Genomic DNA, 21,234 nt, shown 5'->3' with positions numbered 1-21,234 from the left:
TACCATCTAGTTTGTGTATACATTATACTGTACACTGTGTACAGTAAGTACCATATAGACCTACTAAATTAAATCATAATTACATTCAAACAAATGAATCTCAGGGTACATCAGTTATAAAATCAGCAAAAAACCATTTGTAGTTGTTTTATATCCAAGTATACTTTGTACAGAGTCTGGCAATATTTGTCATATAAAACCCTTGGATATATGCCAAGACTCAATATCCATTATTACAATAAATAACATTTGTTATTTTTAAACTGGACCTCAGTTTTGTAGTTATTAACCAATCAAAGGAGTAAAGCTTTTATCAAACAACCCGTTAAAAACACAGATTTGAGAATTTAAATAGCAATTAAAATGATCTTTCCTACTACTGTTCACCTTGGGTGAGGTACTTTACCCCAATGGCTGCGGCCTGCCTGGCTGTGTGAGTGGAGACCGGCGTTTGCTGGCGGTCGGCTCTGTGATGGACTGCTATACCATTCAGATAGGTTTTTTGTGTTCTCTGTTCTCTTAACGCCATCAAATTTCAGATGAGCTTTAAACTGATGGGCCGTTGTGGCTTGATTAAGGAACAACTTACTTACTATTGTTTGGTTTTTAATTACCTGTGGCAGAATAGTAGTTATGAACATCTAAAGCTGCAGTTCTTCAATAACTTGTTGGAAAGAGTGGAGAAAAAAGTAAATGCTGTTTTGAAATCTATTTCACTTAGCACGTAGAATTAAACTAGTTCGCAAGGATGTAAGGAGTGTTGAATAATTTGATATTAACAGTGCCGGGGTGTAAAGTACTCGCTCCTAGGGAATGAACAAATCTGAGTTATGCCACAATACATTTGCAATGTGCCTTCATCAACATCCTTGGGGGACCACATGCTGAGCTCCTAGTAGGAAAGCTTGCCTTCAGTAAGCTTCCTTAAGACTATAACAGCTTTTCCAAATTGAAGACACATACTATAAAATAGAAAACCATATAGTCACCATGAAGTTGGGGCTTTCTGTCTTTCTCTCCAGCTTCATATGACAAAAATGTTAACAGTAAGTGGTTGTTTCTAGGTAGTGGCACATTTAGCTAAACTGCAATCAAGGTATTGTTCTGTTGACAAATTCATTTAGTATTTCAGGACAATGCACACAAATTAATTGTTTCTTAATTTTTCTTATCATTTTACTGAGCTCCATGAGCAAATTTAATTTAAACTGACCCTTTTACAAACAACTTCAAATAAATGACAAAATACATACACAACAATAATTGGCAACTTTAATTTGTTGAGTTAATCTATTGTGTTGGATACACTGCATGTATTTTCAGCTTTTAAGGGGCTTTTATAAGGAAACAAACTGTTTCTATGAATCATTTTCAAAGAAAAAATTAAGGAGATAGGTATTTCCTATTGCAGTCTGACCCTGTTTCACTTTAAATACTTTAGTGATGAGTTGAAGTGTATGCGCACTGTGTAAGGTCTGTGAATTGGATTACAATGGATAAGGTCTGAATCTAGGGAGCAATAGCAGCGTGGAACACACAACACAGAGAAAGCCGCTGAACAATGTCCCTTTAGAAAGGGCATAGGGTGAGGGTGGCTTTTATGACAATATTGATTTATTTAGTGCTTGCTGTAAAAACTATACCCAGACAGACAATAAAAATAACTGTAACTATATAACAGCTTCCTGCTTCAGAAATGGATTTTTTTAACTTCAGCCAAGGGATTGCTTTTCCTTTAAGGAGCTTCTGTGCAGAAAGGTTACGTGGTGGTGACATCAGCACTCTATCTCACTCTGTGGGTCAGTGACTATCTTGAAGCACCACATACCACTCTTACACCCCCTACTGCAATGATTCTGGCCTTGGAGCTCTCTTTTTTGTACAATAAAATACAGGACAAGCACCTGTGAACAATGCATATTTAGTTTTTAACAGGTCAAGCTTTTACTTTAAGAAGAACTAGAACTGCCACCCCCACACGACTTCATGATACATTTCAGTGAAATATTTCTGTATATTTCATTTTCAAAATATATTCTGTAGACATAAAGCTTAGAGAACGCTAAAATGAAATTAATTCAGGGGCATATCGGTAATTAATTTGCTTGTTTCTATAGAGAAGTGATACATAGTTTTCCGTTGCTCAAGTTACCTTGTGTTGTGAACCAGATAAGTAGTAGTTTTCCTCAAAGGAGAGTGATGGGAATTATACTTGTAAAGCCATTTTTAGTTTACCAGCAAAATATTTAGATAGTTTACACTGAATCAGACAACAGGGCTGAGTATCACTCAGCTGTAGAAAGGGGTATAATCACAAACAACACAGCATGTACTAGAGCTCAGTTCTTATTTCAACAACATGAAATACAGAAAGACAGCAAAGGTTGTGAATGTAAAACACTGTTCAGACTAAATCTTGCTAGTTTGTGTGAGAACAGAGTGAATCTGTAAGTTCTGTAATTTAAGATGTATTTCATATTAGCCAATTATAGTTCAGCCAGTCTGTTTCTTGAGAATGAAAGCTGCTTTTTTAAAAATAAAATATTATAATATGCAATTTATGAAGACAGGTTTGTCCAGGATGTTCCACATAGTATAACCTTTTATCGTTCATCAAAAAAATCCATATGGGAAGATAAAGTCAGTGGTTTTACTCTTGTCTGCGTTGTCGATTTATGTTGTGTGCTGTGCTTGATGAAGAAAGTTAACATTTTATTTAACATTTATTTTTTTCTAGTTCAACTGTAATTTCTGATTATGGACATTAGTCTTCAGATAAAATTCTACTTGTAAAATTGGGATAATTGAATACTCAGGACTCAAATTACAGGACAGCAACAACAAAAACTAGAAACTATTAAGCTCTATTTCAGATATTTACATATATCCCAGTGTGAGCATCTAAAATACTGAACACCATGAGATCTCTCGCAACAGACGTTGACACATTGAATAATTTTTGACAATATTTTTTCAAACAAATCCTAAATCTTTCTGTAAACAAAATATACAGTATGAATGGAAATAATTTATTTTTTTGCAGATAGATTTATAAATTGATTATACTGTATAATCTTTAGATTCAACTGCTCATTGTAGTAATGAGGACTTACAGTATGAGTTTTTTTTAGGAATATACTAGCTAAGAACATTTCTGATATGGCTGGTTCAGAAACTCTTTTTATAAAATGTTAACTTTCTTCATCAAGCACAGCACACAACATACATCAGCAACACAGACAAGAGTAAAACCACACACTTTATCTTCCCGTATGGATATTTTTTAAATTTAATTTTAATTCTTTACTTTGCTGTACATGTAATGTTTTACTAACATATTTCCTTTATCAAATACAGTTACTGATAAAGAACTCACAAGAACAACACTAATAATAATACTAATAATGGTATTTGCCACTGAAGTGCAGACCTCACCTATCTGTCTCACAGTTATTATGTTACTATAATAGGAGTTATGATGCACCTGCATCTCCACTACACAGCAGATCATAGAGAGCACTGAGATAAATTCAAATCACACAGAATAAGTGTTTGGCAGCACCCCTCTCTCCCCAGCCCCTTGCCAGTTCACTGTTGTTCTACATGTTTAATTTCACGTTAAAGGTTCTTTAATCCAACAACTGACTATATGAGCAGAAAGGGTTTGCTGACACTGTGACACTTAAACGTTGTGCTATTGCTTTAAGGATGGACCTACAGTACTTCCCATAAGAAGTGTAATGCAATTACTCTGTACACAATCCTTGATTGTCCTATATGTTTATTTTTGTCCTCATCAAGGACTAAAAACATTTGATGAGAAAAGCATTCTATTTCCACCAAGAAAAAAACAGAAAGTGAATATCCTGATGCCAGTATGTAGCACACTTTCTTTATATGTTGTTCCGGGCTAGTATGTTTCTCATTATAAACAAGAAAAGGCGTATCTGTAAAGTCTGTAATGGCCATTTGCAGTGCATTGACATAAAAAGAAAAGAAAAATGAGTAGTCCAAATATACATTAACAGAAAATTTAAAACATTAACACAAATAGGCATTAAGAGAACTGAGGTCAAATACTGTACTACACAGTTTTCTCTTTAATGTTTAATTAAAAAAAAGTATAGAATCATATGAAAAGACTGCAGCATTGAAGGGAACTCTATGAGTGTCTGGGATAAAGTCAGTGACCGGGTGTCTTGAATGGACTACATGTAGTTCAGGGAAGCTGCCTGTACTGATAGTGATCAGTTGATTAAACACAGAGGCTGCCAGCTTCCTGGCTGATAACCTCACAATTTAATCTGATTGCCTCTCCTCCACATGAAGTCTATTATATAGCAGCGTCCTGCCTGGATCTTTAAATTCACCCAATACAAAGCAAAGAGCATGTACATCATCCCATTAAATGAAGTATTAGGTGAGCAATACAGCACTAATCTTTTTATTATTATTTGTGATGAAAAACATTTTTTGCAGCAGTTCTATGGATCCTAAAGAATTAAAGACTTAAAGCAGATACAGAGAATAGACACAGAGAAACCAAGTAAAACACTTTTTGGGGCCTAAATGGATGTCTCGATTAGATGTAGGTCCATCACATAATTATTTAAAATTGTTTATAAAAAGCTGACATGAGACAAATATAATACAGTCTAAGTATTAAAACAATATATGTAATATTAGTTGTACAAAGTTAGAAAAGCTGTATTAGGTTAATTATATATTATTAGGTTATTATATAGATTATATAATATGTTTATCAAGAAACTTCTATAGCATTGTAGGAACCATGAATTTCCACCCTCTTGCAAAAAGGCACCATATTCTTTATATGGACTGAATATTGGACTTTCAAAGCAATAACAACTGACTTAATCTTACAAAACTGCTGACATAAAAATAATATACAAATAGATATGGTAGGTAATATATGATATGTGGTTCAGTGATATAAATAAACATTATGTCAAGTACACTATAGTCAAAGTGATTCCTACAGCTAATCAGTACTGTTACTATTACAGCCATAGAGAATTACACAACAATTAAATTGATTCTTTAAAATGATAAGTGATTGTAACGCTGCTGTTTTCTTAGGATCTCTTCTTTATACTGTATGTTAATTTTGTTCCAATGGACTGGTTTTCCATTAGCACAAATACAAATATTGTACACTTCCCACTTGTAATTGACAGCAAGTTTGCTTTTTTGTGGAGGCTTTAACAGCAACACTGCACTGACTGGTGTCAATAAGTGGCACAAACATCAGAACACCAGGCAGGAAAAAAAGGAGCCTTAAAAATCAGAGCTGTGAGTTATTACTGGAACAGAAGTAATTGAGCAGCATGCTAGTAAATAAATTGGAATGTTCTATATCTTATGGCTTTTGCCTGGCTCAAAAGAGTGGTTCATTAGTAAATATCATCTTATTCTCAACTGGCAGACTGGCAAGTGAGCTATAGATTATATCACAGCATCTATTACATTCTGTACTTTCACTATCTGTCCATTCTGTAATCGCAATTGAGTTGAAGTAAATTTGGCTCTACTTCATTGGTATCACATTCTGTTCTGTTTTTGGTTGTGTGTGAGTATATGTATTCTATATATACAGACTATTCATGTGACATTTGTGAGCTGTATTACTTTGATCTGTGGTCTAAGTGAAGTCCCAACTTCAACCACACAGAGCAACACAGACATCCCTGTGTGCTATCTGAATCACAAGCACAGTGGTCACTTTATAAGACTTTATTCACAACAGAATACTACTGTAATTTCCATCACTCATAGAAATGACGTGTTTTATGCCAATTATACCAAAAGGCATAGGCAACACCATTTTAAAAATGTACTACATCAGCAGGTTTTCTTTTTGATCTACTTGGTTAGATAAAAAGCCATAATGCAAAAGTGTTAAAAATGTTTACTTTTCTGTAACATGTAAATTAATTTCTATTCTTTTGTAAGTATATATATATATTTACTATCACAGTGAACAATCAATGGAGAAAGTTCAAGAAACTGAATCAATGCAAAAATGTGCATGTTGCATTGTAACTGTAGAAGGTAAACCTTTTTCCTGGGAAGTCTCCGCTTCTCAGTGCCGTTATATTGTTCATCCCATATCAGCCAGGGATTCACACATTCATGTTCCTACTACAATACAGGCATGCTGCGTTCCACATGGCACAGTGGTGAACTAAAGCACAGCCTGCTTTGAGTGAATCATGTAGAGACTCTGTGCAGCCACCGAAGTGATGCAATCAAATATTAATCTACCAGCATGATCTGCTAAACCTCTTTAATGGGGGTGTTAAGTATTTGTCAGAACACTGTGGTATGGTGTATTGAGCAGTATGGAGAACTAGGAGCTCTGGGATGAACAGAGGAGTCCTGTGTCGGTGCTGTGTTGAGTGCTCAGCTGCGTGTTGCGCCTGGCACACAGGCACTAAATTGAGCCCAGACTCACTCAGCCTTGCAGTGTGAGAGCACAGGGAAACAGGGATCTACAACAGGGCACCGGGGCTGATGCTGGGAGTCAAGGAAATTACAAACTCAAGTGCCCCCTCTTGTAAGTGATTCTTGTAGTCTCTGAGGGCTCCATCTCTGTGCATTCCCTGGAGAATGTTACACAGATTCCTAGTGTGTGTGTGCTACCAAACTCCACAGGCCACCATAGCAAGGCCAGAGGCCAGTTATTGGCATGGATGAAGAGGGCCTGATTTAACACAATCAGGGCCTCTAAAACCATTCTGAAATAAGTAAAAACAAGGACTAAAACCAAAAAAACAGAAGTATACTGGTCTGGTACATGATATGCCAGAAAGAATCAGGTCAATTACTGTAGAATCCATATCCTTTAAATACCCCTTTTCAAAGATTTCAAGGGTTTATTTGTCATTTTTATATTTATGTACTATTTGTATAATTTCCATCAGTTGGCATGGTGAATTTTAGTTTAGTCATGTAATAGAAAAACCAAAATAAACCTAATAACTAGACAACGGAAAGAAAACTGTTAAACTCCAGTTCTGTACGGCTGTAATCCTGCAGGGCGTAAGACTCTAGCACTTAAAATGGGTAGAGTTGCTAAATTGGGTCTGTTAAGCATAATTTGATCAAATTAAGTTGGAATGAGCGTGTAGCGAATCTGGACTTCTGGAGTTGTGCACACCTGGGTTAAATTCAATAAAAAAAACTTTTGATTGTTTCAGATTTTGATTATTGAAATAGTTTCTGTTGAAACAAAGATTTTATGTTGACCATGTTTTGTGGTCATGTGACATTTGTAATTGTATATTTTTACTTTTTAAAGTAATATTTACTGGTAATTGATCCCATCATTAAGCAAAACATTAACAATGTAAAAATGAAGTGAAAAGAAGTTGCTTTTCAGTTCACGCATCGCAACCGTTGATGAAAAAGTCTGTCTTGATTTGATCAAAGTTCATCTTCAGACAAAAATTCTGTTCATAAGTATATGCTGGCTGCAAATTTTGGCATGAACCTCCTAGATTTCAAATGAAAAGCCTAATGAAAATGATAATATTAATTCTTGATGTAAATCAATCAATAATAAAAAGTGTGAATACCCTGAGATTTGTAAGTCAAAGTATCATCATCAGAAACAAATTTTGGCAGCAAGAAACCAATGTCAGCAAGTAAAAATGTCACTATTAGACATCAAACTGTGAAAACAACAGTCCTTCAGTTTCAATTTGATCTATGTATGATTTGAGAAAAAATATACCACCTTACAAAATTATTCTCCCCGTAAAGTTTCCATATTTTGTTACCATCTGAGCTGCAATCATTATGCTTTCAAATGTTAATTTATATTTAGAATCTACTCCATAACTAATAAAACTAAAAATACTCTACAAATAAAAAAAATAGAAGATTCCTTTACTGTATGAAACAGCTTTGCTATAGCAACCCTAAATCAGATTCAAAAGAATAGTTTGAAATGTTAGTTATAAAATTTAGTGCTATGGTGTCTATGTGGTGTAGTCAAAGTGGTTTAAATTGACTCCAGAATAAATAAATCTGTCTCTTTAAGTTACCTCAGATACTGAATGTCATGCCACAATGACACAACAAATCAAACATAAAGACTTTAGAAACAAGTCAGGGATGATGTGGTAGAGAAGCACAGATTACTTACTTATCCCTTTTAGTATGGTGAAGTCAATCATTAAGAAGTGGAATGTTTGTTATTCCGCACAGACACTACCCATATCAGTGTGATGTAAACAGTGAATATAAAAGATTTTCAACATTTAATGCCTGAAATAGAAGTCAATTTTACATATCAATTATATGTCATTGGCCACTTCACAAACCAAGCCTATATGGGAAAGGTACAAAAAAGAAGTCATTACTGAAAAACAGTCTTCTTAAATCTCATATGAGATATACTGCAGACATGTACAGTAGCAGACATTTTTATGATCAGATAAGACAAAAATTTAACTCTCTGACCTAAATGCATAGCATTATACCAACGGTGTCTGCTACTGAACACAGCACAATTCTATTTATCAAGAATTGTAGTGGCAGCATCATATTTTAGGAATAGCGGAGACTGGAAAAAATGGAATCTGAGTGGAAAACCTGCTTGAGTCATCTACTAGAAATGTCTAAAACTCGGTCGGTCAACTATTAGCAGAAGAAATCTAAAGCACAAAGCCAAAGTCACACAATATTGGTTGGATGAGAAGTGATATAATGTTTTTGAAAGACCCAAAATCCTGACTTGAATCAAATTGAAAATGAAAAATTAAATCATTATATCTTATTGTGCAAAGCTGGTACAGACCTATCCACACAGATAAATGCTGGCAAAGGTGCTAGCAAGACGAATTGATTTAAGGGGGTATATATGTATGCCAACAGTAAATTTTATTTTGTTTTGTTGCTGGATTTGCAGACACGTACAGTATACAGTAATAGTGTTCAGAGTGATTAACTAGTTTAGGATAGTGGCTCCCAGTTCTGGTCCTGGTCACCCACACACCTGTTGGGTTTTGTTCCAGCTAAACACTCACCAATGTTGCAAACTTACAAGATGTGAACTTTGTATTTCATTATCCAACAAACATACCTACTAAATATTTTAAATGTAGTAATATTGTGCACAAATCTATTAACCAGATGCAATTGGTGAATCTGAGACTGGAGAGGAGGGTGGAACAAAATCATTTTTTTTACAGAAAACATAAAATATAGTGTTGCCTCCGCTCTTCAATAAATGAATTATGGACATAAAAATTATACCAGTTACAAACCATTATTAAAAAAATGTTTTTATTTGATAAGTCAGCACATTTTACTGCACTGCATTTCAAACTTCATAATCAGGACCATAAATAATTACTAAAAGTTCTAGTAGGAAGCAAAAATCCTACTAGGACAAAAACCCACATGCCATTTATTAGACAACTTTTACATTATACAACCTAAGGGCCAATGGTAGTGTCTCAACCAAGATTTGAACCTGTAGTTTTAGTACAGAACGTTAACCAGTATTCCAAACCACTAATTCTTTCATCGCTGCACTACAGTAATTGGTTCAGTCTAATTTTTTCAGCAAAGTTCATGTCTAAGAATGAATGTGCCACCAAATAATCAACACTGCTATGTGGCTATATTTCTCAATTCAACTCTCTTGGACTGGAATCTTTTATAGGTGACAGCTATTTACACTGCCAGGGTGCATGTACAGGCACCTTGCTGACAGTTTAGACACACAGTTATAGCCATTCTTTCAAACTTTTCATGCAGTGCACAGGTGGAAGGACTGCCCCAAAGTATTTTTCTGCTTATATTCAACTTCTTGTTTTTGCACTAGCCACAATAGATGAAGAGCATTATACTTATTAAGTTCCTGACAAAAGACAAGATTCCATATATTGATCTTGTTTAAATTGTTAATCTATCTGACTCTTTTCAGAGACATCCATACGGTATGATGATGTTATTTCCTTATTTTTCTGAATGCAGTTTTTTCATTTTGAAAGAGGTGGGCAGCCACCAGCACCCCCTGTTAGCAGCTGTACCTGCTAATAAACTATTGATGTGACCTTTAGATTGTTGCACTATGATAGTGCAACAACCTATCTTACAAACAATAACTTAAACTATTCAACAAACAACTAGAGCTTATGAATAGAATACTAAGCAAGAACAGAGAAACAGAGAACTTAAAGTTGAATCATTAACACAAAAGCCAATTGCTACACCTGGTAATTCACAGATTTAATATTACAGTTGCCTATTTTCATTATATAGATTTCCAGGCATATATTTGAATGACAAACATAATGTAACTTCAAAGAGAGAAACAGCCAAGTGGGAAGCCTGACTGACATGTGCTATAACAGACTGCAGTAAATGTGTTTTACTGTTGTCAAAAAAAAAAAACTTAATGGCAAAAAATTCTGCCAACTACTTTGAAGCCTTCAGTTGGGGGGGTACTGGTCTGCTTCAGTTTCTTGATTATAGCAAATCCTCAGACAGAGCCAGTAGCATTTTTACAGCACCACTGTTTAAAAACTAAGAACTGTAAAATAAAAACGTTAACGGAATGAAGTATTCTAACATTCAGGTTTACCATAATGAAACCTTTCAAGTTCAATATCTCACTTCTTCTACAGTATGTTCTTCATTATATTGAATTCAGATGACTGATACCAGTACTAGGTTCAGTAAGGTGTATTACAATATCTGTTGTTTAGGACCATTTTAAGTATGTAATACCTTTGACATATGGGCTATTCATATATCCCTTATTAAAAAAATGAACAGAACTTATGTTATTTTAGTAAACAACCTAGTTTAAATAGATATAAAATTCTAATTGGAATCTTTCCTACTTACAACACACTTACAAAATGACATGCAGTTAAATGCAGTTTCTTCTTTACTTTTAAGAGTTAAATGTATTACTGAAATACATGACTACTAAACTTATAAAACTCATATAATAGATATAAATTGGATCAGTAACTCTTTGCTCATTTTTGGCACATTCTGTGGTTGGTGTTCATTTCTAATTACAGTGCCACTAAGTCTATAGGGGATTTAAAGCAGCAAAAAGTACAGTCTTTAAAATAGCTTGTTATTTTAAACTGTCGGTGCTTTTTGTCATCTCACGCAAGCACTGTATACAAAGAAGAAAAACAAGATCAAAATAATAAATAACATCTCTAATATGTTTCTCTCTATTATTTGTATTTGTCTTGCTCTGCAGTGTGTATTACTGAGTTAATCACACAAGTGGATATACAAAAAGATTGCATAATTTGACCTTTGCTTGAGATGAAAAAAGTCCCTTATAATGAATTATAATTAATTCATGCAGTGCAGACACAGGCCTAGAGTTTAGTGGCCTTGTGGCCTCCTTTTGATTTTCACTAGCCTGCAGTTTCTTTCCACATAGTGAGTTTTATTCATGCTGCAATTAGTGAATCACATTTCTCAATATAAAGCCATAAAAACCATGTTTTTGTTTTAATTATTTTACTGCACACACATACAGTAAATATATCCTGTCCTTTTGTTAGCTGTTTTTTATAAACTATGATATACGATTTATAAGAAGCTAAAATCTTTATAACCCTAAATCAAAAGCAAAATGAGAAGGAGAAAGTAGCATCACCCCTCTTTGTCAAAAAACAAACTTTCCTCACAAAAGCAGTGTTTTCCATTAATACAAAATAATTACAGTTTTATGTTTTTGAATGCAGCTGTCAGACACAGATGGTGGGGTGCTAATAGCATTCAGAATTTTTACAGCACCGTTTATTTTCTAATAATAAAACTGTTAACACCTACTAACGGTCAAACAACTGCCTGTCAAATTATAATTTTAGTGAAAGCACTGAATTACAGATTACAGTTTTGTAATCTATATACTATATACAATAGTATTTAAATTAAGAATGGTATATATATAGAGGGATTTCACTTCCAACAATGTATGTATTATCTTGCAATATATAAGCTCCACACAACTGTTACTTTAATATCTTTAATAAAGCACAACAGGAAACTGATAAAATTGTTTTTGAGTCACATGTCAAAACACAGGTCAAAATATGTCAAAGACATATTTCATCTAAGCACTTTCTCCAAGTCTTTTGGTAATCAGCTAGTGGCAATGGGAGAAAGGCAATGAAATCTGGAAGCCCTACTCATCAGGCACAGTGATAGATGTAACAAGAGTCTTGAATCACAAAGGTGTCCACATCACCAGAGCAATGATAGTAGCCCATGGCACCTATGCTGATCACAGTCTAACCCATGTCTATCAGACAGGCTAAACTTACAATTATTTGACTTGACGAGTTTTCAATATTTCTGAGCTCCACGCTCCAGTTGATAACAGACAAGCTCCCAACTGGAGTGGAAATAAGTTACCTAATGGATGGTGAATAATTTAGTCTCCAAACCTAAAATCACCCAAATTTCAGTCATCAATCTCTAGTATAGTGATAATTCTTCAGTACAGTATGTGTCTTGACAGAAATTAATTTATTGACATTAGTCAACACACAGTGATCAAAAGTATTGATCCTCCTTGGACTTTGACATATTTTATTGTGTTACAATATGGAATCATAATGTATTTAATTGGGATTTTTTTGCTATTCAACGACACTGAATAATGTGAAAGTGAAAACAAAACTCTACGGATCTTCCTAAATTACTTCAAAATATAAAACAGAAAATAACAGATTGCTTAAGTGTTTACCCCTTTTGCTATGACACAACTAAACAGGCACTGGTGCAACCAATTTTTAGAAGTAACATAATTAATAGGATGGAGTCCATCTGTGTGCAATTGAGGTGTTTCACATGAGCAGGTTATATATACCTATTTCTAGAAGGAAAAACAACTCATCGAATCTTGATTCATTAGTTTGTCAGAAGGTATGTGAGAGACTCCAAGACCAAGTGAAAGAAGATCCTATGGGACTGATGAAACCAAAATGGACCTTTTTGGCCTCAACGCTAAGCACTATGTTTGGCACAAGGGTAACACCACATTTAGTGTTGGCAGCTTCCTTCTATGAAGATACTCTGTTGCAGCAGATTGCAAAAGACCTGGGAATTGGAAGAAGATTCATCTTCAAGCAGGACAATGACCCAAAACATACAACCAAAAAGGTTAATGTTCTGGAGTGGCACAGTGAATCTGTGACAGGAATTGAAAACTGCTGTTCACAGATGGACCCCACCCAATATAAGGGAGCTTGAGCAATTCTGCAAAGAAAAATAGTCAAAACTATTGCCCTGTCCATGTGTGCAAATTTCACGGAGACTTATCCAAGAAGAGTTCTGGTTGAAATTTCTACCAAAAGAACATCTACCAAATTATGCTCAAGAAGGCTGAATACTTAATTAGAATAGAATATATTTTTGTTTATTGTCACACAACAGTAGTTGGTGCAATTTGTTTTTGGTACAATAAGAGAACACTGATGGAGCAGACAAACAAAACATACAATATTTAAAAAATAGAAAATTGAAATGAAAAGAAGCAAAACACAATCACATGCATACTGTATGTGAACATTAACCTTACATTTGGCAAAAAGAATAGTAAAAAAGATGCTCACAGGAGGCTACATAGTTGAAGGGGGAGAGTTCAGATTATGGCAGAGGGAAAAAAGCTAAGGTTGAAGCAGGTGGGTTTTGAAAGGATTGATTTAAAGCGTTTTCCAGAGGGAAGAGCTGAAAAAGATTGTGAGCTGGATGAGACAATATTGTAAGCCCGACTGGAGGTATGACATGAGTAAAGGGATGAAAAGGAAATTAGTTCACAGCCTCTTATTTTTGATAAGACCCTTTTGTATAGTTGTCCAGGTTCCCATATCAAACAGTCACGGAAGATGTCAAACTACTTTAAATTATGTCTGTATAAAACTGATTAAGTTGCTGGTTAACTCTGTTTCTTAATTTGCCTGAGAAAATAAATATTCTGCTGCACCTTCATAATTACTGTACATGATCTTTGTTGCCTCTCCATTTAAGGTTAACTAGTTATTTTTTGGTTTTATATTTATAATTAATTTAGGAAGATCAGTTAAATAGTTTTCACTTTGACATTAAAGAGTGTTTTGCATTGATCAAAAGCAAAAACTCCCAACTAAATATATTATGATTCCATATTTCACACAACAAGTGCAAATGAACATTTATAATTTCATTTTTATGTTTATGTAAATATAATATTCAGAAGTCTGAACTTTTCTATCAGTAATCTCTATACTGTATGTACACACGCCAGTGCCAATACCATGGAAGGTATCTTTCACAGAAAACTACTGACAAAGGTCAATATGAATTGCATATTGTTCTAGTGTATTGTGCACCGCGGCCCAGGAAGAACTATATTTCGTTCTCTCTTATACATTGTGTACAAGTGTACAATGACAAAGTAACCCTTGAACCTTGAGTGAACCTTGACTGAAATCTCAGCCTTTGGCTACCTGAGAAGTCAGTGTTTGTGGTATGTGACATCAAAGCTGAAACCAAACTGATGGTCTCCTATGCAGTCATCATTTCAAATTTACTATTGAAGGCTGAAACATGCGCAATGTAGAGTTAAAAATAAAGACGACCACAGCTGTATAACCAACACTGTCTACAGAAGATTACAGCTCACCGAAGGGGGAGTGGGAAGAAAGACACACCAACAGTGTGCTCTGCTGAGCAGCACTAGAAGCATTGATTTTTGTTATTATATTTCCAACAGTGTGAGGTAACTTTGTATATTTTTTGAGCCACTTTATGAAGCTTCAGGAAAAATGTAATGTAAAGCAGCTTTCTTTTAATGTTCTTGTCTTCTTAAAGCACAACAAGATAGTCAGAGATTTTGGATGAGAAAATAAGATGGAAGATCTGTAAAAGCCATAAAGTTCACTTTCTGAACACAAAAATTATGTTTTTACACGGCTGATAAGTGTGCATGCTGAGCTGACAGTAGTATGACTTTATTTTACTTGACCAAACATGTCTGAAGCTGCCTACTGTAGTGCAAAAAAAGAATTCTTCAGAGTGAAGATATATTTTCTATTAAGCTTATAGATGTACAGTATATTAGATGTGTTTTCTAACTGTAGCATGCATCTCAGTCTTGTTGAGCTACAGGGATTATTAGTCTTCATAGAAAGCACCAGTAACTCAAATTAGTGACAAACACAGATTTGTAATCTCAGATTTTATTTATTAAAGATTTCATGGGAAGCAATTTACCAGTAAGTGCCATTATAATGTTTCTCGCTTAAGTACATCTGCAAATGCAGTACAATTAATTGTCGTTCTTTTTCAGAAGATAATTTCACACTGTTAAACAGCATGTGAAAACACATCACTGCGTGTGTAATTACAGAGAAAAGAAAACTCCAGCCTCAAATTCATCTTCAAATATTAAAGCTAGAAAGCATAGGGGCCTTGCTAACTTTAATTCCCTTTGAACAGTCATTTATTTCAGAGTGTTAACTTCCACAAATGAACACGCAATTGTATGTTTTTAGTTATAAATTAGCTCATTTATGCTGAATCAAACTAACAGCAAACTAACACATTCATATACAGTACGTCTACCATTGACAATTAACAACAACAATAAATATTTATTTTCAGCTATGAATAAGGCCAGGAAAAAGTTATTAAAAATATCTGTGAGGAAATACATTTTGTAACTTTTTTGTAACTTTATAGAGGGGAAGGATGAGGAAAGAATTATTGCATCTATAGTGTCCTCTTGCTCTTTAAGGTAACCTTATGCTGAAAGGTCAGAAGCATAGCAGATTAGCAATATTTTTGTCAACAGAATAAAACAGGCAAGTAAGCAGAAGATGTATTTAACATATTGTTATATTGTTTTTTTTGCTTTTGTTTTGGACAGCTCCAAATGCACAGAAAACCTTTCATGCAGTTTTGGACTGTACCGATACACTAGTTTAAAATTCCATCTCTCCTGTCACGCTATGCACTTACGGGGTATGATACTATGAATTTACTGTACTCTCTTAGATTTTATCTGGCATGTCTCAGAGTGATTTTATAAAGGCAACGTGGATTATAGAAAATTGTTTAGCATACTGCAACTTTTAACCTATTGTTCATGACACAAGTGCAAAACAAAAAAAGAATGTAAAAAGTCTAATACACAATATAACAGTTTTGGCATATTAGTTCTGTGTATTTTTTAGAATTTTTGTGAAAGAAAAAAACATTTCTAAGTGAGTTTCTAGCAGTAATTATGATGAATCTCAACATGTTTGAGGAATATTCAAAAGTGACAAATGAAAATTTGATATAGTCTTTATATTTATGTATGAATTCCGATTTACGCATCATGAAATTTTAGTTCAGCATTTACAGCTAATCTTTCATTATACAGTAGTCAAGGCTTAAAACATCAAAGCAATAGTGAAAAAAATCCCCCCCCCCTTTGACAGAGGTCCCACAGCATTTCAGAACTGATTAAATTATATTTTGCTAGTTTTCAAATTATAATTTTTATTGTGAGTTCCAAAACTGAATTTACAAACACTATCGTCTTCTCATTTACAGAAATTATGGTTGAATTATATATGTGAAATTATGTTGAGAATTTGTGTTTTTTTAATGTACTAATTTGACCGCACAAATTAGAGATGTTTTCAAGGCAGCTGCACTTTACAAAAGTATAGATTCTATAATGCATGGACTACTCCAATATAATAAAATGGGGCAAGGGAAACAGAACTGAATTTTTGCTGATATTAAAAAGTGTGTTGAGCAGATGAGCTGTGGTAGAAATTTATTTATTTTTTGCATACTGCATGTGAATAAGAGAAATGATAATACACTACAAAAAAGTCCCCCCTGCAATGATACATTTTTAAAATCCCCACAAGCAGGGATACATATAGAAGACCCATGAGTAAGTAAATGATCCCAAATCTCCCAGCTGGTGTTCTTGTTGTCAAGTTTTTGGAGAGGCCTTTGAAACGGAAAACTGAAAACGGGACGGTGACTTTAACTAAAATGAAATAACTTTTAAACCTCAAAAAGACTATGCTTACAGCTTTTTTAATATTTCCTGATGCCCCAAGCAAATCAGTGTTTTCCTGTGTTTCAAGTTTCAAGTGAGACGTATGGCAAACATAGCTTTTCTCTAGGTGTTTCTTAGTTTTGAGCTGCCAGGCTTACTGTTATTTTAATTTGGGTGTGATGCTAAAATTTAAAAGAGACAGTGTATCAGTAAGAAGTATTAACCCACCTTAACTGCAGGTCCCAAACCAAAGCCACATACATGTCAAATTCTCCTGTCTGACTGTCATGTTATATTGTTATATTACAAAACAGAGTTCACTTGCTTCTTAAAATGTGTATAATTTATAGGACAAAAGACATTTGTTTCACTGTGTATTTGTAAACCCAGCACATGTTCACACACCTACATCTTTGCATATGTGCAATATTTGACTTAAAGAAACAGACCTGTGAAAGAGGAGAGTAGTTCAGTTTTCATATGTAATACACAGTTACATATTTACATGGATGGGGTCACGGACCTCTGCCAGTAGCTAGGCAAAGTGGACTGAATATCTGAAAGAGTTATTCCAGGGTAAAGATCACTCAGTTACAGTTTAACTCTGAAACAGTTCTTGGACATCTTGCCGCCCCAATGAAGTGAAAGTGAATTTCAAAATGCCTGTGTTAAAACCTGCCTATGATCTCCTATTAACTGTAGCTGGAACCTTTAAATATTGCAAATTAACAGAATAGAGTCATACCTAAGTCATGACAGAAGCTCACTATAACCAGAAATCTCCAAGCTGTACTCATAGTTTACAGATACTTGACTAGAGCTCCTTCAGACAGTCAAATCACTGTTGTTGAGAGATGTTCGGTTGGCCCTGAATCTCCTGCACAGCACTGATACAGTATGTTACAATATGAATCTCATGAAGCCTTACAGGCTGGAAGAGTCTGCCTACACTTCCTCATTCTCCTCAATATATTGTAATATAAATATACTGTACTGTAAAATATATTGTAGATAAACAACACATTTTTCTATCAAAATTTAATGAATTAATCAAGACTGACATACAAGTCAGGATTTTCAATTGCAATTTCAAGCCTTTAAATCTGTATCAAATCTGTAAAATGATTTCTGCTTGCAGTCCTTTATAGAAGTAGAAAAGTTAAAGCAAAATTAAAATATTTATCACCTTGTTGAGAAATACTGTATTTACTACTACCCTCACAAACAAACCACTTACATTATTATGATCTGATAACAATGAAAACTATTTAGCCTTACAGCTCTGCTGTTGCTGAACAAAGCAGAAATAAGAAACATTGAATTCTCAGTGAGCAGCAGACTAGCAAGGCCATGGGCAGTAGATAAGCAATGGTTACATTGGACACTTGCAGAAGCTTGAAGAACTCAAAAACAGCTGACTCATTCAAATAATTCAATACAAAATATCTAAATATGTTTCAATGCTACATGCCTGATAAATCTTACAAAAACAATGTCCTTTACAAGAGCATATTTCAAAATTAAGTAGATTCCTTATAGGTAAAAAAGAATAAAAGAAAACCTCAGGTGACATTTATACAAATAAATGTAATTGTACATTGTAAATTTTTCAGATAAGTAAGCACAAATACAATAGAAATAAACCGAATCAAAATGGCTCCTCTTGTCATTAAGGAATAAATGTTTCTCTACTATGGAAGCGCATTGCTGCCACCAAGGGAAAAAAAATTCGACCCCTTATCTCGTAATTACGAGAAAAGTATAGCAATGATTACTTTAGTGTATGTACAGCCTGTTACGTTGTCCACTGAACGCATCTAGAAGCTACCGTGAGCTTGGCTAGCACTTTTGGTTTAATGATCGTGTCAATGTCCAGCGCTGCAGAATGTGTACGGATTTACTTTCGACTGGGTTTTAGTCATAATGAAATCTTGCAATTTTTAGCAAATATGAACATAATCATTATAAGCACGAGGACCAGTTTTGTGGGATTTAGAGATCAAAGTAATGATGGTTCCGTTATGGACAGTTATACATGCAATCAGTTCCACTGCTTAAAACCGTAAATCCGCATGTAGCGAGAACTACTATCTCGTAATTACAAGATAATTTTCCTCGTAATTACGAGATAAGGGCATGGATTTATTTTTTCCTTGGTGGCAGCAATGCGCTTCCGTACTACTACTACTGTAACAAATTGAAAAAATATATGCCAGCATCATATCATCTTTAAAATCAATTTTAGACTCACCTAGACCTATATTTGCACAATTGTACAGAAGTACAATTTTGAAACAAGCTGCCTCCTTCTTGTCCAACAGCGATACCAATAATCTTCAGTAGATGGTGTAATCAAAAGTTTCGTCAAAAATGAGCCGAAAGGAAAACACAAAACATGTCTGGGCAGGCTAACTGGGATTTTTCTTCCTTTCAAACAGAAGTTAAAAAATACCACATGTACTCTCACCTTGTGCCAAACCAACCCAGTTGCATTCTGTGGCTTTTGAAAGGATAAAAAAAACGAATCCCAAAGAGGAGTACAGTCAGTTTCAATCTGAAATAAATGAAGTGAATTGCCTCTCTCCTTGAGCAGAAATTAGTGAGATTCCTCCACGGACTTGCATTAATCCATTTGTTTCTTCATTCTGATTGCCTCCCATAAGTTAAAATTGACATCATTATAATAGAAATTGAAATCAGAAAAGAAAATGTGAGCACAGGACTTCAGGGATTCCTGAAAACCCCCTTTTATCCCTTGAATTTTTTCGCAGCTAAACATGGCAAATGTAGTGTGTATTAAAGGATTTTAGTTTCGCTTTTGGGATATATTACCAGCATGTCATCCTTTGTAGCCTCCTTTCAAACAGAGGGAGGCCTTTGATATGCTTTCTCCTCTGTATATGACAAACTTATAAGACTGTTGTATTACAATAGCCTTCAGTGGGAACTAAATGTCCTGCTATTACTCCTTATAATAATCATAACTATTTTTAATTTAATTTAATATGTATTGTTAAAGGTAACATTTTGGAAATTAACTGAGCTAAATGTGCTAAATTGTTAGAAAAAAGGGCATTTAAGAGACAGTCAACATGGCTTTAGAAAGAGAAGGGCCTGTTTAAGCTGTCAGCATTCTTTGAACAAGCAATAGCAGTAGATGAGACTACAGCATATGACATTATAGACTGTATTTAGACTTCCAAAAAGATTCTGATATGGAATGTGTAATGTATACACATTGATCATGAACTGGTTTACGAACAGAAAACATCAATTTCTTTTTTCTTTTTTCCCTTCATTGTTTTATTGGAAAAAAAAATAATTCTCACAAACAAATGCAGAGAATGATACAAGACACTAACCCTCTCCAAAACCCTAGGAAGCTTTAAGGAAGAAGAGGAAGTTATAATGGCAATGGAACCCTTTGCTCTGGCACAGGCAATATGGCAGAGGATCGAGATGGACTGGCAGTGTCTCCCACTAATGACTGGATCTCAGCCCTAGACACTTGGGAATGGTGTGAATTTGCAGTGATCCCACTCACCACTGAGAGGCACGCCCACTGCCACCGTGGCCTGAGCCTTCATGGAAGGAATAAGATGAGCGTGCTGTTTTTCTTGCAAAGAGATGGGGGACAACAGTTTACAGTTGCGGTCATAGCTGAAAGGCCTTGAAGACACAGGTGGGATGTAGGGCCCCAGGCCCACTGAAAGATACCAGTTAGTCAGATAGCTCACAAACGTTTTACAGATAGGAATCTGTTGTTTCCATCTGAGCAAGAGGTGGTTGCCTGGATAATGACACTGTGCTCCCTGCAGCTTCCATCCTGGAAGCAAATGGTCACCAGGGCAGGATGACCTGCATACACACTCTAGGAGACAATAAGGAACAAATATTTGATCTGTCAAAATCAAGCTGCCATTGTAGACAACAGCTTTTAATAATTACAGGTACTGTAAGAGTTTGAATTTTAAATTAAGATTAACAATGCTCTTAAGTATGAAACAATAAGCCTGGCCTTTCAGACATTTTTTTAAGACCAGCTTGACATGATTATATACAAAAGTATTAAAATCAGAGGTTTCTGTATTCAGACAGTGCAACTTCCCTTGCATTTTGAATGAGGCAGAATCCTTACCAGTTCCAGATAAGCATGGATTGTCGTTTTCATATTAATT

At 34.7% G+C, this 21,234-nt stretch overlaps 1 protein-coding gene across 1 annotated transcript in view; it reads right to left on the bottom strand.

Annotated features, from left to right (window-relative positions):
- mafa (MAF bZIP transcription factor a) overlaps window positions 1-21,234 on the bottom strand; it is a 143,358-nt gene that overhangs the window by 82,585 nt on the left and 39,539 nt on the right. The window lies entirely within an intron of this gene.

This window comes from Atractosteus spatula, chromosome 21, assembly GCF_055471065.1.
Source record: "Atractosteus spatula isolate fAtrSpa1 chromosome 21, fAtrSpa1.hap1, whole genome shotgun sequence".
In the NCBI taxonomy this organism is placed as follows: Eukaryota; Metazoa; Chordata; class Actinopteri; order Semionotiformes; family Lepisosteidae; genus Atractosteus; species Atractosteus spatula.
Note: the sequence above shows the minus strand (reverse complement) of the source record. Positions and strands in the feature narration are given on the sequence as shown.